General features: G+C 33.7%; 2 protein-coding genes across 9 annotated transcripts in view; one reads left to right on the top strand and one right to left on the bottom strand.

Moving 5' to 3' along the window:
- LOC129744250 (D-beta-hydroxybutyrate dehydrogenase, mitochondrial) overlaps positions 1 to 17,473 on the top strand; it is a 307,586-nt gene that overhangs the window by 116,713 nt on the left and 173,400 nt on the right. The gene's annotated exons all lie outside the window — the stretch shown is intronic.
- The window catches only part of LOC129744251 (elongation of very long chain fatty acids protein 7), a 161,529-nt gene that overhangs the window by 78,471 nt on the left and 65,585 nt on the right, over positions 1 to 17,473 (bottom strand). The window contains exon 1 of one of the 2 annotated variants that reach the window (XM_055736683.1): positions 807 to 920. The exons of the other annotated variant lie outside the window; for it this stretch is intronic. The gene's annotated coding sequence lies outside the window, so the exon portion shown is untranslated. Of the gene's footprint in view, positions 1 to 806; positions 921 to 17,473 lie in introns of those variants that run through there. 2 annotated transcript variants of the gene reach the window in all.

Genomic DNA, 17,473 nt, shown 5'->3' with positions numbered 1-17,473 from the left:
TGGTAGCGTCTTGAAGCAAATTGATTGTTTTATATGAAAGTTTCACTTTTTTCCTTTGTATAGGTTTAGTTTTAGAGTTTTTTTAAAGATAATTCTATGATAATATTTGTATATTTGAATAAAAAAACGGACATTTTCTATGAGAAAGCCTGTATAGAACAAATGGCTAAAACTCTATCAAACGGTTACGTTTAAATAACAAAAAAAAAAGAACATATGAACAGTGGAGAACCTAGGGAATGCATGATGGTAAAATTTAATAAATTTTTGGGGCAGAATATGTTGAGAAATGTATATAATTTGGCCCCTAAATGTATGCAGCAACATTGTCCATCTTTTGAGTATATTTGTTTTTGAAAGAAAACGTTGAAAAGCTCAATTGATTCCAAAGAAAAAATACTGTTATTGATGTTTTAAGTCTTCTGTGCTAATTTGAATCAAAAAGATAATTTAAAAGATGTTGAGATACGTTAAAACCATCATGATCAAGTTAACCCGAAATATGAAATCTCGTATTGTAACAAACATTTAGTTTTAGCCACTAATTTCGTTTGAATATGAATGAAAGCTATAAATGATCATGCGTTATACTCCTTTCCTCAGTAGGTATTTTAAAACTTTTTAGTGTTACAAAAAAGCAACCCCTTCCTAAATATTCCCAAATTAAATTAAAAAAGTGATCAATGTTCCCTCAGATAACGGTAGCTCAAAACAAATTTTATCATTCAGTTTCAATAATTCTCAAAATTCACAATGTTTTTGATTTTTTGGGCGAATCTGTTAATCAGTAAAAACACCAAACTCACCTTTTATGACAACTTATAAGCGATGGGTTTTTGAATCCTCGAAAAATTCACAACCACTCACACGTAATTTTTAGCACCGAAAATCAAATCACCGGCAGCTGTTAGGGACTGTTCTAAATTGGAGCCCAACAATCCGCACCGCACTGTCACCAGTTTAGTTCTGACGTTAATTTGCCAGGTTCACTTACCTTTTGAGTATATCCATTGCATAGAACTCGTACATAGGTAATAACCTTTCAACTCAGGTTCCGATTCAGGTGTAACGGTGTTGCTCAGCATCCTCCCCATATGTTCTCGTTCAATTTGATTGAGAACCTGTTACAGCAATGGTGAGATGTGTCCCCCTCCCACCTCGTCGGCGATTAAGAGAGTGACAACATAGTGTCAGTAGAATTAATTCACCTCCAATAGGATCAATTCTCTCCGACTTAACCCGGACAGGTACCTATCTTTAATCATCGACGCGGATGACCGTATGTAGGAACAAGTTTCAAGATTCGCGCTCGACAATTCGGAAATCGAACATCATACAAAAAGTTTTCTCGTGATACGGTGAAGGATCAATCCTTTCGGTCGCCGAGGTTGTCGAGGCATCGAGGAGCTTCCGTCAAAAGATAAACATGGCGGGACCGGTTTTTGAACGAACTGTGGGAGAATGTGTTGCAATTGAGGCTGAAATTATGGACGATAAAAGCTGATTCCATAGCAACATGCCCCATAACTCCATTTTCACAACTCATTTAATTATTTTTCTGTGACTATAAGTCTTATCAAAACAATTCGAAATGGAAAAAAAGAAAATGTGTTCTGTTGTTACGAAAAAGAATCTGTTTGAAAAATGCACTTTGGGACCATTTAAATATTTTTGACCCCCGTCTACTTTTTGCCAAAGGAGGACCACCTTCTACTCAAAAACGCATTGGTGTTAAGTTGAAAAACAGTTCAGATGATTTTTTTCAAAACATTTAAGTGAATGCAAACATGATTTCGTCGAAAAAGAAATGCACAATTATTGCTCTTATTATCATAAACCTAAATAGATCTGTTAATTTTGAAATAATTTTGCACAATATGAATGCAATGACAGGTGTTTGACAAACAGGTGTCAAATGTTTTAGATAACAAAAAGCATCAGAACAAGTGAAAATATTTTTTAAACATAGTCATGGATTTGTTTATTTGAAATGTTTTATCACAACTACTGAACCAATTTGCGTGAAACTTAGCATTTGAGGATATTGAAGGCCGGGGAAGGTTCCTATAACAGTTTGGGAGCCCTTCCTCTTCCTGGAAGGGGAGAGAGGGTCTCTTATATAAAAGTAATAACTCGAGAACTGATCAAACATCAACTTGGCATGGATGGATACTTGAATACGAGGAATGTTCTTAAGAATATTTGGTACTCCTCCCTCCTTGCGGTGGGAAATAGGAGAGGGGGCTACCTTAAAATTTTTTACATAACTGGAGAACTAATTAAGCTATTGGAACCAAATTTGGCATGGATGAGTAGTGGAATACGAAAAATGGTTCTATGATTATTTTAAAACCCTCCTTCCTTCCAGTGGAGATATAGAAAAGAAGGAGCCTTTAACCTATTATTAATAGCATAACTTGAAAACTATTCGAGCAAATGAAACGAAATTTGGCTTGGAAGGGTATTTGGGTACGATAAATAGTTCTATGAATATTTGGTACCCCTCCTTCTTTCCAGTGAGGAGATAGACAGAGAGGAGGGAACTGCTTTACAATTTTCAGCATAACTGGAAAAATATTCAACCAATGGAATCAAATTTGGAGTGTGAAGGTATTTGAATACGAGAAATCTGTCTATAAAATTTTTCAAATCCTTCCGTTTTTCAAGTCAGAAAATTTTTAGGGAAGAGGTTGTTCCTATACAATCTTAAAAATAACTCGGGAACTTACCCAGAAAATAGAACGAAATTTGGCTTTAGAGGGTATTTGAGCACAAAGAATGTTTCTGTTAGTATTTAGGACTACTGCTTCCTTCCAGTTGCGTGATAGAAAGAAGAGAAGGGGGCTCCTGTACAATTTTTCGCATAACTCGAGAACTAACCAAGTAATTGGAAACAACTTTTAAATGGGAAGGCATACGTAAAACAGTTAATTGCTTATTTGAGACTTCTTCCTCCTTCAAATGGGGATACAGTTAGAGAAGACGTGAGCTTGCATACGATTGTTTTGCATGTACCAAGAACTAATCCAACAAATGGAACCAAATATGACATGGGAACAATCATACAATCGAGCAAATGGAGCAAGTTGAATTTGGCATGGGAGTGTATTTGAATACAAGGAATGTTTGATCTTGATCCCCTTCTTTCAGGTAGGGGATAGGTAGGAAGAGGGGCTCCGATACCAATTTTATAGCATAACTCGACAACTTATAAAGCAAACGAAACCAAATTTGGCATGAGAGGGTATTCAAGCACAAGAAATGTTTTCCGGTTGTTTAGCACCCCTCCATCCATTCAGTGGAATGATAAAAAGTGGAAACAGGGTCACTCATACAATTTTTTTTAATATTTCGATAACTAATCGAGAAAATGGAAAAAAAATTGCATGGGCGCATATTTGTGTACGGGCAATGTTTCTTCGATGGTTTGAGACCCCTTTCTTTTACCAGTGGGGAGTTTTAAAGTGGGGAAGGGGTCACCCGTTTTTAAATTACTCGAGAACTTAGAATGAAACCATATATGACATGGGATCATATTTGTATATATACAAGAAGTGATATTCTGATATTATGAGATACCCCTTTCTTCCATTCCCAGCAAACATTTTTGAACGTATATTTCTCAACAAACTTTGTTATACGTTTCATATAAATTATAGAATCATCTTATAAAACTTGAAAAAACAGCATTTACCTGCCAAAGTGGAGGCAATATACATTCATTTTTTTAACTTCTTACTTAATCCTTCCCTTTCCATGGTAGCACAGATGATACACAACTTCGCACAGCTCCCATTTGGAATGGGCGCACCATTTTCTTACCGAATGTGCAGATATGAATGAAGAATCATGCCACAAAAAATTGCGCAAAAGATGGATTTTTTTAAAATTTAAATCAAGTGATGTTCAATAATTTCACAAGTTTTTAAAATTATCCTCCAGTAAAAATACTGACGTGCAGAAGGTTGCTTGTGTAAACAAAATCAAATGACTTGAACATATAAATTTTCGACTAAGTAAAGTGGATCACAGGTGCTACACTTGTAACAAAACGTACATTTCATCTTGCTGAACTTTTTTCAATACTCATGAAAATCACTCCGTCAAAAGTTTTTTTTCTCTTCTCAGGATAGGTATTTAATCTACTCAAATAACCACATTTCAAAATATAAAGTTGCAGTTTTATTTTGAAAACATTTCAAAGATTTGAAAATTGAATTAAGAACTTTGTGCAAATAAATTTGAAGTAAATTAGTATGTAGGTACCACAAATTTTTGGAAGGTGTAAGAAAGCACACGAGGCCAGCTAGTAAAATTTACATGAAAAAAAAACCATAAACGTAGTATTTTGTGGTGTTTTTTGCGAACACCACTGTAAGTAGAGTTCATTCAATGTCAAGTGTGCTCAACTAAAAAATACATTAGCTTAAATTTGATAAACTAAGGGCCACATTAAGCCATCGAGGGTCCGGACCAATTGTACCCAGGGAGGGGGGGGGCCTGTAATGGACACTTCAGTTCTCAGCATGTCTAGCAGCAAACAGGTTAAATTTAATTTAAAAAAAACGCGAGCAAAAACACAAAATTTACGCATGGTGAGAACACAATATATTTTAACTTTAAGGCGCGGAAGAATGTAATGAAAAGTAAGCAAATACAGTGAATTTCAGTGGAAAAAAGTTTTCCATTTAAGAGATCCACTTCTCGATGGAAGAAATTGAAGAGTATTAACAAGTTAAAAAAAAATTAAAATAAATTAAAATAAATTAAAATAAATTAAACTAAAAGTTAAAATTAGGTGGCATTAAACTAAACTACAGAACAACAAGTTAAAATCAATTATTCTATACAAATTTAAAAAAAAGCTAGTTTGGTGATTCGTTGTTTATTGGTTTAATAAGTTCTTAAAGTGTTGCATCAGTTTGGTCTTGAAAATATTCCTGTTATTAATTATCTTTAACTCTTCGGGTAGATTATTGTACTTCGTAGGTCCGACAAAAGAAATCCTATGTTGACCTAGGCTTGTTGACGAATTACTTCTCAGAAACCGAATGTTGAGAGAATTCGTTCGGGGCAGCAAACGAATAGTGTCTCTCAGAGCAGATCCTCCTCATGGGGGGAGGTTTCAATGAATGTATATTAGACTAGTTCACTTTTCGGTTTTTTTGCAGATCAAAGCCGGACTCATATGGGTTGTTCCTCATGCATTTTCAAGTATTTCTGCCAAATTTGAGTTCTTTTGAACTAAACTCTGTTCTGCGCAATGAGTTTTTGTGAAAAAAGACCATTTTTCTTGAAAATATTCTTATGAGAGTTCTAGCAAGCCACTGTTAATATTAAACGATAATTTTATGATGCATGGTGGTTTATATTATAACCATTTTTATGAATCTGTTCTAGATAATCGTTCAAAACAAACCGAAAAAATTTAAAAAATCATAAACTACCAACTTGTACAGAAATTTTACTTACAAGTTGAGAGTTAAAAATCTGTAGTAAATCAGAAAAAAATATGTTTCACAAAATCTTTTTTTTATTAAGATAGCCCTGTTCATTACCATTCATTTGATGCTTAAAATGTAATTATCGCTAGAATAGGAGCAAAGTTATTCAAATATTTATGCACCAGTTTTTAAATCATATTTATGTTCCTATTCAAGTTTTAGCTTCATGCAACATGAAAAACGTGGCATCAAGAGGACTTGCTTACAACTTGATCAAAGCGCGCGCTTTTTTTTAACTCCTGGCCCCGTCATGGGGTACTTGATTGAATAAAATTTCCTTACTTGTGCACAAGTTGGTGAGGAGCAAACTTGAATGAAAAATATTTTATCAAATCAAATTTGTTGCAAACATCTTTAAATAACTTGACCGCTATACAACCAATTTGTATATTATATATGTATATGTATCGTCTCCTGTATTGCTATGCGAGGCCTCAAAGCGTGTATTTTGAGAGCCTCTGATGAGAAAATTGGTGAGAATTTCAATCACTGACAGAAGGTGATGAGACTGCCTTGTGTTATGAATACGAATTCCTAAAGAAAACCTGAGATTTCAAGATATATGAGAGGAATGCAAATTATCAAAGACATAAGTGCAAGTTTGGAAATTACAAAGTTCAGCCAATGGTAAAATATTGTGAGAGCGGTTAGAGTACAACAGATTGGATGGATGACGAAAGGGTAGGTTAAATATAATTTTCAGACAATGATTTTGTAAAATTTGTAGACGAGATAAGAGAGATAAGGAAGCTCTACCCCACGTTGCAATCAAATAATTCAAGTGTGAATGAACAAACGCAAAATAAAAACGCAACATTACATGGCGTGGTACAAAATGTTTCACTCTCCATAAAACGCCACTAAACGACGATATCTTTTTGTGTAAGTTGTTAATGTGCGATTTCCACGACAGAGTGTCATCTAGTGTTATTCCCAAATACTTGAAATTATATACTCTTTCCAAAATATTATTAACTATTTTTGGACTGTTGTGGGATTGGATTGTTTTTCTAGATGACCGGAATAACATGTATTTTGTTTTTGCAAAAATTAAAGTGAGAAGATTGGAATTAAAATATTTATGCAGAATGTTGAGATCATCTTCCATGTTTTTAATAATTACATTAGGACATTTTCCTGGTCAAAAAAGTGCCGTGTCGTCCGCAAAAAGTCTTGGTACTCCATGCAATGGCAGGTTACTAATATCATTGATGTACAAAAGAAATAGGATTGGTCCAATGTTGCTACCTTGCGGAACGCCGACTTCAATACTCCCTAAGGAACTTGATACTTCATCAATACGGAAAAATTGTTTTCTTTCTGATAGATAACTGCGAATCAAGTTGTTTGTGATACCTCTGAGGCCATAACATTCGAGTTTTTTTAGAAGTATTTCATGGTCTAAAGTATCAAAAGCTTTTTTAAAATCTAAAAAAGTCCACCAACTATATTTTTCTTGTCAATGTTATCAATTATTGAATATAAAAGTTCACAAATAGCTGTAAGAGTACTTGAACCCGATTTGAACCCATACTGGTGATTGTAGAGAACAACATTGTGAGAGAATTGGTCCAATATAGTGTTCAATTTTTTTTTCGAATCTGAACTCCTAATAATCATACTTTAATTTAGATTCAGATACAGAAACAGATATAAGAGTTTATGAGAAAAATTCAATTTCTAAAATAAAATTATATTCAGAATCATAATTCTGTGTATCAGTTAACTGTGCGTCATAATTTAAAATCAACAAATGAATAGCAAATAAAATTCAAATACATAGACAAGTATCAAAGCTACCATTAAGCCATAGCAGAAATTTCCTATTTTCTAATTTATGGTGAAAATTAAATACACATTTCATATATTAATATATACCTATTAACTAATTGAAAACATAAATTTAGAATGGAGGTTAAATGTTCAATTCACTGAATCAGTTCAGTAATCATAAGAAAAAATTATATATCATCAGATCCAATTCTAGCAACTAAAGAAGTTTTTGAATTCTTTGATATTTTTACTGACTTAATTTTCGGAAAAAGGATGTATACATTAATTTGACTTTTTTCATACCAATACCTATGACTATAATGTGAGCATATCAGATTGTCCTATTTTATGATGAATTTCATTCATTTTTCAAACTAAATATTTCAAATGATTTCCAATGGCTTTCTTCTTTTGTAGATTAGCCCAAAAGATTAACCGGTGCAAAAATTCTGCTCAATTGGACTTGATCTAGGGGTTTGAAAAATGTAAAAGTTAGTTTATCAAATATTCCTTGCATTTTTTATAACACGTTTGTACTTCATGCAAATTGGAAATGATATTTCCTATAACTAAAAAAACTCGACGAAGCTAAACGAAAATAATTTTACTGAGCCTTAAAATCCGTAACTATTTTTAAAATTTTCCAATATCATTTAATAAAAAAAAAACAATGAAACAATTTCAAATTGGGCTAAGTTTTTACTTTATTTGGCAAAAAAACAAGGTGTGTTAAAAAATTTGTATTGTTACCTTCAAAAACGAAATTTTTCATCTAATTTTTATAAAAATTATCATTAAAAAGTTTCTTGGAAGCCTTAAATACGATTTAATATCTGTAGATAAATTTTGATGGAAAATTGGTTTTTTCCCGTTTTTTTTTTCTTGATTTTTGTTGAATAATTTCTGGGTTTTGACAAATTTTACCCGGATTTTATTCGGATTGTGTCCGGATTTTATCCGGATTTTGGGTCGTCCATTGTCCCGGATTTTGCAGGTTTTTATACAAAATTGCCGGGATTTGTCCGCCCCGAATGCGTGCGGAAAAAAAATTGGCAACCTGTGTCTAGAATTGCTCTTTGAACTGTCTTGAAGACCCAAACCAATTTCAGTTCATTGTGGTATCGATTCAAGTAAAAGGCAAATACGCCAATATCGCTTTTTAAGAAAATCACGTTAAATGTTTGACAGCTCCATGAGCTCCCAGACAAAATATTATTTTATTTTGGCAATAAATATCTCAAATACGAAATAATCAGAATTGTCTTTGAAAGTATTGTTTCTCTCAGCTTATATTTCAATATGGTAACATTTGGCGCATATGTCTTTTTGAAAAATCTATACCGGTTTGGTTATTCTCAAAGAAGTTGCTTCATATAACATTTTGGCACTTTTTATTTTAGCAAAACTTGATAAATAATCTCATGGTTCATTTTAACGAACACGATAGACTTTAATTAGACGTAGATCATTTGAAACAAATTCTTTGAGAACCTGCGAGATGATTTCAGTAACCACAATTAAGATTTTAAGCTTGAAAATAAGAAATATTTAGAATAAATAAAAACTCTAATTAACTGCACGGAACCTTTCTTACATATGCTTCATAAAAAGTTTGATATGTGATGATATGATTATATTCAATGTCGTAGTCCAAAATCCTCAGCTCAAAATCACAGCGTAAAAATTCACTGTGCTCGATAATCTCGCAACATCCATAACGTCCAACAGTTGAAATGCGATTGCTTTAAATGTATGAAGAAAAAAAAAGTAAAAACAAACTAAAGCTAGGTATACGGCATGGCATTGAATTCATATTATGACAATCGTGAACGAACGATTGCGGTTTTCATGCGGAAATGCGCACAACCCAACTCACACAACATGTCACATTCGTTCTTCACAGTGCTGCACTTCATACTAACTTGCATTAATTGCATCTTTTTGATGTTGACGAATAAGTTGTAGACATTTCAGCTATGTTAATTCGTATCATCAGTGCTAATTAATCGGAAGTTTAATAAAGGAACATTTGAAGACTGGGATAAATTCAATTATCTCTACCGAATCTGGACACAAGTTTCAATTCTGATCATTGAGGTAGGTTTACCCCCATTCAATTTCGAGAAAGCCATTCGAAAAAGCTCAACTTCGATGTTGATGCCGCTCGGTTGATTTTGCGATATGTAGCAAAATTCGCGCTTTACTTTTTTCCCTCGCTTTTCTTTCCCATCCTTTTCATTCCAATCAGTTCGTACTTTGGGGAATTCGCACAGACTCCATGCTGCGCGACCTCGACAAGGTCAATGAAATGATTCCTCGAGGATTCTGCTCTACCCACAACATCAGCTTGCATGGGGAAGCTCAGCGTTCCCCTAGCGGATTGGGTAATTTGAGCCGGCTTTGCCAATCGCTGGAGTTATCGACAAAGTTTTTTTAACGAATTTTGTCATGGTGATGTTGGATTAATTTTACGGAAGATAAAGTAACAGATCTTGAAGTAAAATAATTCATTCATGTATGGTTTAACTTCAGGAAAGTTTTAAATAGAGTATTGGAGTAAAAACTGAATTCTATAATTTGTAGATTTTACAAATTGGTTATGTTTAAATTTGTTTAAGCTGGATATATGTAGTTCACATATGAAGTCAGATTACCTCTAGCTGGTAAAGTAAAACATAGTTAAGTTGTGAACAAGTTTAATTGAATATAATTGTTTGTGTTATTTTCAATTTAAGCTTTTATTACTCTGCCATTTCAGAATAGCAACCCTGACTATTTTATTCAAGTTTCTGCCATGTTGGCGACACACACAAGACGCGTAACTTGCAATACCTGGAGATTCAAGTAACTTCGAAGGAATAACAACCTTGACAGGTACTATTGGAATCTTCCGATTCAGGTTGTGAACGTCAAGCGAATGCTCATTTGTCATCGTTTTCCTTAATGAACTCAATGGATGACAGGATAGCTCAGGATGACTAATAGCAATGCATTGACAATAAAACAGCCATTCAATGAGCTTGAGTTGAAACAGTGATAAATGATTGAATAATATTTTTATGGATGATAATTTTTGCATCGATGTAATATGTCACAGAACGAAAAATTGACAACTATATTTTTAATGAAACGAATCATTTCAAGTTTCAATTTTAAATGATCCAAAACCATTAGTGTACAAATGTAGTTTATCCTGATTTTATATTTCGATGTGTACTGTGGAAACAAACAAATTCTCTAGCAATTCTGCTTCAAAGTTTGTTTTTACCTAACAATCAGAATATTGTTATTTGCGTTTTAATATTTTTTTTATCTGTAGATAAAAATTTCTTGAAAAACAGCATCTCAAAAATAAATATACTCGATGACTTCAAGTTTTACACGACTTCTGTAAAGAAAACAAATTTTCTTGATAATTTTTTTTAAGAATTTTTTATTTTAAAACAATTATGCGATTTCCAACGTATATGAATAACCGCTTAGGATGCTTAAAATAATACTTTTGCTTAAAAATTTCGTATAAACTAGATAAAAAATTTTATAATTTTATCTGAGAAACTTGAATATCTTAATAGGTCAAAGCTTGAAGATGTATTTTGAGATAAGAAACTCTGCTTCTTCACACTCCAAAATTTTGATTTTTTTTTACTCATCATAAAAATAAGAAGGGACAAAATAAGGTAAGCGCATGCGAAACGACATGTGCCAAAATCGAATGGCAACATTTATCCGATAGATAAATGTTGTGAACGTTTCAATTTAGTGTACCATCTGTTCGATTTTAACATGAGTAAGCGTAGTTTTAAATTAGTTTTAAGCAGATTCCCTTAGATTTTAAGATATAAGTCTGCATGGTAATTTAACCAAAGACCAATCAATAAATAAAAAAATAATTTTTTCCGCTTTTATGACATGTGAAAGAACATAAAACATAGGAAAAAAAATCAATTTATCATTTTTGGTTGTTTAGAAATAGTTGAAAAAAATCAATTTATCATTTTTGGTTGTTTAAAAGTTCTTGAAATGTATAATTTTGCATTTTATTTTAAAAAGATAATTTTTTTTTTCAATTAATAATATTTTGTCCAACTGTATTCACATACCAGTAGCTTATCCATTTACACATTAAAAGTCATCCATGGTGAAATAAACATTTTGTGGAATAAAAGAAAATATTAAGAAAATTTTGAATTATCTTTTTTTACTCAGCTTTTTCAGTACAAGGTGATCAAAATGAAATTTGAATGGTTCTAGTTTGGAAACTATACGTTCGATAAACACATATTTGAGATAAGTTTTTGATCATATATTTAATTGCTATGAACTTCAAACTGATTTTGAAACTCTAATTCTTTTTTTATTATTTTGATACATTTTTCCAGAAAAGTGATTCAAAAATATCGTGTTTTTATCAATTCTGAAATTCATCTCTCATTATTAACTGTGGTCCAAATATTTTATTTCCTAATCTAAGTTTAAATCTGATATAAAAATATTTGAATTTAAAAACTTTTTTCAATCTGAAACAAATGAAATGGGTTTAAAAAAGTACGCCGCCAACCGTGGCCTAGAGGATAGCGTTCAAATCTTCTAAGCCAGAGATCATGAAATCGAATCCCGTTCATGGCATATATAGTACACATGTACGCCTTGAAGTTATTTAAATTGGATCTCTTCAAAGAAACATGAAGTTTCACTGAGATCCTGTATTTTTGTGTTCGTTTAAAAAAAAAGAATAGTTAGAAATTTGCAACAAAGAGGGTAAGAATAAAATGAAAATAGATTTTTATTCCATTTATTCCATGAAATAATCAAAAAATTTTGTAATGAAGATTCAATTGCTGATGGCATGAGGCAACATTTTTTTAAATTTTTAAAATGTTACATAGCTATTGAAAATACCCAGCAAACATGAAATCGTATCAGAAATGATTACCTAAGTCGTTTAAAGTCTGCTTCATTTAATATTGGAACAAATTCTTTTGCTCATTGTGGCGCTCCTAGTGGACGGATTTGGAAACTTTTTTCACCCACGTGTCGGGAAATTCATTACCTTTCACCATGTATTTATGTCATAACACCAAACGATAGCATTTTGTAAACAACCGCCATGGAAGCCGAACGGAGAGATCAAATTGTGCACAGTTTTCTTACGAGTACGAGTACGAGAATTTCTTCGAAACAGCAATGAATATTTTTTTTAATTTTTTTTTATGAAAGAGTAAAGAAAATGCTACATTTGTATGAAAAACAAATTATGAATTCGTTAATAAATGACTGAACTACACGCAATTGTTTGTGTTCCAATATTAAATGAAGCAGACTTTACATCCGTCGAACTTGGTCAGCACTTGGTCGTACAGCTTTCGAGCACGGATTCTGGCCACATTGTACTGCTTCAGCGTCCGATTTGGCTGTTTGCTGGCTCGGAATGACCTTATTCCTTCCCGGAGACGAATTCGTCGCACTGTGCGTACTGTGAGCGGACTGGAACTTATTGGCCAAATCGCGGTCTGAAAGATCGGGATTCCTCTTGACGGCCTTGATGACTTTCCCACGCAGTTTCCGGTCGACAGTTCCATTCCGACGCTTCGAATGCGGCTTCCGAGCCGTCGTCAATGTTTCCTTGTACTGCTTGATAACACGCCATACGGTATTTCTGGGCATTTTAAGCTGTTTAGCTAGCTTCGATGCCGATAACAATGGATTTTCAAGAAAACTGTGCACAATTTGATCTCTCCGTTCGGCTTCCATGGCGGTTGTTTACAAAATGCTATCGTTTGGTGTTATGACATAAATACATGGTGAAAGGTAATGAATTTCCCGACACGTGGGTGAAAAAAGTTTCCAAATCCGTCCACTAGGAGCGCCACAATGAGCAAAAGAATTTGTTCCAATATTAAATGAAGCAGACTTTACAATGGTGTTGCGAATCGCATTTCCAACTGCTCAATAAAAAAAAATCGCACAAAATGTTGGCTGAAGTCAGTTCAAATCAGATATGATAGAAAGTCCGCCATGTTTGTAAATTTTGAAATGATTTTACTTCAAGTGAGATAATCATCGTCTTCCGATAGGTACGAATAAAGTGTCGGGTAGCGCCCAATTCGTGTTATTTTCGTCGCTTTAGAAAGAAAGAAAATTTTTGTATGTACATTTATTGACTCCACTTTGGTAGGTAAATGCCGTTTTTTTTTCAACATTCATATGATTAACTATTGTGCAACCGTATACCAAAACAGCATAAGAATATAACTACAAAAATGTATGCTGGGTTAAGGTTTTCATTTAAAGATTTATATTCTCTATGACGAGGAAATTAAAATCACTTATACCAAAAATTTAGAACACTTTTTGTGACGTCAGAAATAGTTAGATCATTCCAGCTTGTCCGGTATGCGGACTTGCTCAGATATTAAGTTCAAAACTAAGAACGGGCAGAATACAAGAAATACAGAATACATACAAAATAGATTTATAATCAGTATTTAGTTGTTGTGTGAAGACTGGAATTAAAAAAAAAATGCTCAATTTTAAAATTATACGAATCTGACGGAATATTTGTATTCATGACGCCAAAAAAAATATGTCCGCGAGTTCGAGCCCAAGAGTAAACATCGAACACAGTTGTACCGGATAAGTTTTTCAATAACGATCCGCCAACTGCAACGTTGATAAAGTCGCGAATGCCATAAATCTGGTAAAACGACTATAATGGAAACAAAAAAAAATTACGCCAAAATCTTTCGAAACAGTTGTTAAAACAAATGCTTGTATGATCTTATTTAATTTTTGGCATGTCGATGAATTATGAATCTCAAAGTAGAATTGTTAGACGAACATGTAAGTGTTGTTTGGTGAAAACATCATTGCTAGATCGTTTTGGGTAGAAGAAATCGAACAAATGTGAGGTTGAGCTTTTGTGTTGTGAACATTTTAAATACTGTGTGTGATTCCTAAATTTAAATGCATCTTCTAAATTGAAATTGTCTAACTGTCTAAATTGTCAAGCTAGATTGTTTTTTTTTATTTAGAAAAAGAAAGGAGTTTTTAGCTGCTTTTTGTTAATATCAGGACTTTTAATTACAAGTGTATCAAGAAATTTAGAATTAAAATTCATTTAATTGTTATCATTAGAAAAAATAGTCCTTTCATTTCAAAGTTTTTAGTTTTTCAATTAAAAACCGGTTAAACAGGCAATGATATACTTTTATGGAGAAATAAAAGGAAAATATTCTGTCACCTTTCTCTCTTATATATGTCTGTTTTAAATCTGTTACTTTATGGAAAAGAAAACAAAAAATTAATTTTATTCATAGCACTAATTGCAACAGTTTGACAATGGGTTGTCAAAAGCTTCATCTAAGAAATGCTAAAAAAACATGAAAAAAAACGTAAGTTCACTTCAAATAGAGATATTTTCCGAAAACTTATCCTTTTGGTCACGTCAGAAATCCTTCATGTGTGTTTCGATCTAAAACAACTATAAACAATAAGGTCCTTTAATCTTTCCACCAGTCGGGTTTTTCTATTTGAACAAAAAAAAAATCTATGTTAGGTAGAAAAGAAGAGATATAAAAGACGTCTTAAGGCGGGGTTTTGAAAAAAAGAAAAAAACAATAAAAAATCAACAAATATGTAAAATGGTTGAAACCGAAAAAGTATTTATAGTAAGTAATGTAGCCTATAAAGTTAGGCAATTAGTGGATAAAAATTGTTTCATAAACGATAAAGTTCTTCGTTGAACTTAAATAATAACACTAAACTTCAGTGCAAAAAAAAATTAGTTATAGAGGTTGAACATTCCATGATAGTTACAATGTTGAAAGAAAGATAAGAAAGATACACTGTCAGTAGAAGTCCTACGCTTCTAAAGCGCATATTGGAAAATTGATCACCCCAATGGAATATTTTACTCGAACTTGTTAGGAGAACATTTCCACGGAGTGAAAAAATTGGAAAACTCAAGGGTACTCCGACTAGGAAAAGTTAAAATTTATGAAGTTTTAGCATTTTCTTATAATTTTTAGGGGGTTTTTTTCCGTCAAATTTTTCTTCTCCCCATGGGACCGCGCATGAACAGAACTGGCGTGCGTGCCAGCATGTAGGTCTAACAAAGTCAAAAACAAAGCAATTGAGTAAGATGAGTTGAGGCATGATGAATCTAGAATGGTGGTCTCACATGCCAAATCGCACGTGAACATTTTTTTTACAGCTGGCTGAAGTGTTTACGAAAAAGGGGGTCCAAGAATGCCAGATGTTTGAGAGACAAAATCAGAGAGATTTGGAAAAACAAGTCTATGTTTGTCTGTGCATGTCGTAGACCAAAGATTAAAAGATTTAAAATCATATTGGGTTATGGTTTATTTTATTTTATTTAAACTGACTACCGAACAAGGATGGAACTATTCATTCACTAGCCTGAATGTTAATGATTTTTCATCTACCTAACTTTGAATTGGAAGCATCGGCGATGCAAACGTAACCATGTGCTCGCTTGCGGGTCATCATTGGAAATCTTTAAAGAATCAACTTTTTAAAGTTAAGTACTTATGAACGCCAGCATTCAGCCAACAGCCAGCTGTCAAATTTCGACCACGTTTCGCCCCCACCGCCGCATCGAACCCTTGGTCTTCTTTTTGCCAAAGTGAGACCACCATACTAGATTCATTATGAGTTGAGGTTATGGAGGAATAAATATGGATGCCGAGAAACCGGCAGCATCACATAGAGGGCAGCAGAATATCAAAAAAGGGCTGATGGTAATCAGTGATGTCAACATTCCACATTTTATTTGATTCTTCCAGATTTTTTTTAATTTTCTTTAGACATTTTTTTACGTTTACAAATTCCCACACTTTTGACATTTCTTCCAGACACTTGCAGGCTTTCGAGTTTTGACTTAATTCATAAACTCAAAAGTCAAAATTGAGAATTTTCTTGGTAAAATGGCATGAAATGATTCGAACTAGGGATTGAATAGTGAAGAATGCTAAAAAGATGGATGTATAATAGGGAGCTAACCATCGAACACATTTAGTACTGCCGATACTACCACAATGGTCTCAGGTATTAATACCTAGTGTACCATAGAATGTATGTTTGTATGTTGTATGTTGTTGTATGTTGTAATGAGCATCTGCAACCTTGCCACCTGACGACAAAAAAAATTATTGCCACCTATAAAATTTCCCTTTCCCAGACATTGTTTCAAAACCTACCAGAATTTTATGAAAAACTGTTGGCATCTCTGTTGGTGACCGAAGTAAGAGAGGAGAGGAGAGATTTTTTTATTGTTTTTGCTCATTTAACGATTACTTGTGAGCTGAACAGAAGGCCACGACCGTTCAAATTTGTCATGGAACTTTTAACTTTCAATAAGAACTTAAATTTTTGGCTGCATAAAACGAGCTTCAGTTCATTGATTGAGCTGATTAGGTTGTGTATGGTCTGTTTACTAGACTTTTGATTGCTTGTGATTAACCTTGGCCTCAGATCCCAGGGACCATAAAGACGACTGTAGAGTGCTTCCAAGTATGGATCAACTGGATTTTTCGGTAGCTCTTCAAAACTATGCCAATCAGTAGGACGTTCTTCTGACAGCACTGATTCCGTTCGCTGCCCGCAGTTCCGCAGTCTACTGAACGTTTTAGTTCTCTCTCTACCAGTTCCGCATGTTTTCTCCCGCCTACTTTAACAAGACTGCGAGAGGTGAATCATAAGTCTCGCATAACATTTGATATCGACTCTACAGCGACCACGACTGCGTTGGGCGGAATTGGAGGTTGTCTAATGAGATCGCCTACACTTTAGTGGGTGGTTGTTAGTAGCATGAGTACGTTCAAGAAGCGTTGAAGAGGAAGTTTCGGAAATGGGCCCGATATTTAAAAGCCCAGAGAAAGCGAAGGATCAGCAGCCGATGATATCGCAAGCGGTTAACGACATCGAAATCCTGAGACAATTCGTTATGACACGACCGAATTCGCTTCGGGAGTTGATAAAGCGGATTAGGAGCTCCAACGTCTGGAAGGAAACGTCAAAAAGCTGAACGTGGAGATTGACGCCCTCTACTTCAAGGGGACACTGCAAGAAGAGAGAAAAGATCGGGAGACTAGCCTTATACGACAAGTTCTTCAAGTTGAAGAAGCGTGTCATAGAAGAAGATTCAAAGAAGCGCGAGCAGCTCTTTCCAGCGG

Source organism: Uranotaenia lowii, chromosome 2, assembly GCF_029784155.1.
Source record: "Uranotaenia lowii strain MFRU-FL chromosome 2, ASM2978415v1, whole genome shotgun sequence".
NCBI classification, from domain to species: domain Eukaryota; kingdom Metazoa; phylum Arthropoda; class Insecta; order Diptera; family Culicidae; genus Uranotaenia; species Uranotaenia lowii.
Note: the sequence above shows the minus strand (reverse complement) of the source record. Positions and strands in the feature narration are given on the sequence as shown.